This window comes from Elephas maximus, chromosome 7, assembly GCF_024166365.1.
Source record: "Elephas maximus indicus isolate mEleMax1 chromosome 7, mEleMax1 primary haplotype, whole genome shotgun sequence".
Classification (NCBI taxonomy): domain Eukaryota; kingdom Metazoa; phylum Chordata; class Mammalia; order Proboscidea; family Elephantidae; genus Elephas; species Elephas maximus.
Genome location: NC_064825.1, coordinates 111,573,045 through 111,575,547, shown reverse-complemented (window position 1 = coordinate 111,575,547; position 2,503 = coordinate 111,573,045). Strand labels below are relative to the sequence as shown.

General features: G+C 36.0%; 1 pseudogene; it reads left to right on the top strand.

The window, feature by feature from the left end:
• Positions 1-234: 234 nt before the first annotated feature.
• Positions 235-1,445, top strand: LOC126080375 (lupus La protein homolog; annotated as a pseudogene).
• The last annotated feature ends 1,058 nt before the right edge of the window (positions 1,446-2,503 follow it).

Sequence of the window (2,503 nt, the reverse complement as noted above, 5' to 3'; positions counted from 1 at the left end):
GTGGTTACTTTTATAAAGAACAAGGAGCAGATCAATGGACCAGAAAAGAGTCTAGAAGTCAACCAATATACATGGTCAACTAATTTTCAACAAATATCTGTCAACGATTCATTAGACATAACACCACCAAAATAACAGTCTTTAAAAAATAATTGTAATGGATCTTCTTTAAGAGCGTTAGACCAACTGGCAGCTCTTGGAAGTCAGGAAGCTGCTGTCGCTGCTATTGATCCCATGGAGTGCCTATGCAGGACCGGAAGGAACCACATGGAAAAATTTTCACATAGCCACAATGGCCAAAATTGTGATAGTGAAAAGACGTCTGCGCTGTGGGCCAAAATCTGTCATCAAGTTGAGTATTGTTTTGGTGACTTTAATTTGCTATGGGGTAAATTTTTAAAGGAACAGATCAAACTGGGTGAAGGTTGGATACCTTTGGAGATAATGATAAAAATCAACAAGTTAAACCATCTAACAACAGACTTTAATGTAATAGGACAAACACTGAATAACTCAAAGGTGGAACTGATAGAAATAAGTGAAGATAAAATCAGAAGATCTCTAAGCAAACCCCTCCCTGGAGTGACTGATGATTATAAAAATGATGTGAAAAACATATCTGCTTATATGAAAGGCTTCGCAACTGATGCAATCCCTGATGATATAAAAGAATGGTTAGAAGACAAAAGTGAAGTACTAAATATTCAGATGAAAAGAACCTTGCACAAAGCACTCAAAGGATTAATATCTATGTTTGATAGCACTGAATCTGCTAACAAGGTCATAGAGACGCCTGGCCAGAAGTACAAAGACACAAACCTGCTAATACTTCTCCAAGAAGATTAATTTGCAAAGAAGAATGAAGAAAGAAAGCAAAGTTGAAGCTAAATTACGAACTAAACAAAAGCAAGTATTAAAACAGAAAATAGCAGAAGACTTTGAACTGAAATCTCTGGAAGGAAAAATCGGCTGCTTGCTAAAATTTTGGGGTGACTTTAGATGATCAAACCTGTAGAGAAGATTTGCACATCATTTTCTCACATTATGGAGAAATAAAATGGATAAACTTTGTCAGAGGAGTAGAAGAGGGAGTAATTCTACTTAAAGAAAAAGATAAAGAAGTACTGGATAAAGCCAAATATGTAAGTAATGGTGAACTACAATTAAGGAACAATGAAGTGACCTGGAAGTACTAGGAGAAGCGAAAAAAGGCAGCACTGAAAAAAAAAAAAAAAATGGAAGATCAAGAAGAATCTCTAAACCAATGGGAGTCAAAATGTTGCAAATTTAAAGGAAAAGGAAAGGGAAATAAAGTTGCCTAGGCTGGGCCTGCTAAAGGAAAAGTACAGTTTCGAGGCATGAAAACTGAATTTAATAGTGATGATGAACATGATGAAAATGGTACAACTAGACCAGTGAAAAGAGCAAATGAAGAAACAGAGTAGAACCTGCATCAACACAACAGAAAATGGTACAGGAGACCAGTAGTTTAGGAAGCCATTTTCGAAATTCATTTTAGTTAGGTTTTAAGCAATACCATGACAAATGAAGAAAAGACTGAAGTTGTCAAGGATTTCATTTTATTTGAATCCACAATCAACACTTATGGAAGCAGCTGTCAAAAAATCAAAAGACGCATTGGATTAGGCAGAGCTTCTACAAAAGTCCTCTCTAAGGTGTTGTTTAATTTCTAGAATCTTCTGTGTTCTTATGAATATAATAGAGCTAATTATACTTCAGTCAAAATATGCGTTATTGCAAGTACTATCTTTGCAGATCCAACAATCTCTTAGTATGTTCATTTTGTTATTATTGTTTTGTTAAGCATATTGATTTGAATCAGAAAAAGTATTCTAAAAATTGCATTCCTGAAGTTTCGAATGTATTAAACTTTTAATGCTCAGATTTGTTTATGTAGAGAGAGAGAAAGAAAAAGCTGACTTAAGGTCAGTGAGAGAAAGGCTGACTGAAGTTCAGTGTGTGCAGATGAGGATAAGCATAAACTACCTGTAGATAGTGATACAGGAGAGAGAACCGAACGGCAAACAAAATAAAAGCTTTACTGCCCTTTGCTGATTTCTTCTGATTTTTTTATTTTTATTTTTTTTAACATAGCAGTATACCTTTTCCTCTTGCCAAGTATACTGGGCAAAGAATACCATTTCTTCTTGTCTTCTCTCCCTTCTTTCTTCTCACATTCCCCAACCATCTATTTCAGCAATGTTAGTCCCTTGCTGCAAATCTGGCTCTGGTCATGATATTGCAGGTAACTGATCTTACTGGTCTATCTACTTCTTCACTAGGAGTCCTGGTTGTGCAATGGTCATGTGCTTGACTGCTAACTGAAAGGTTTATAGTTTAAACCAACCCAGCAGCTTTGAGAGAGAAAGACCTGGCAATCTGCTCGCCAAAAGATTACAGACTAGAAAGGCCTATGGGGCAGTTCTACTCTGTCACATGGAATCACTATGTGTCAAAAACCGACCTAACAACAACTTCTTCA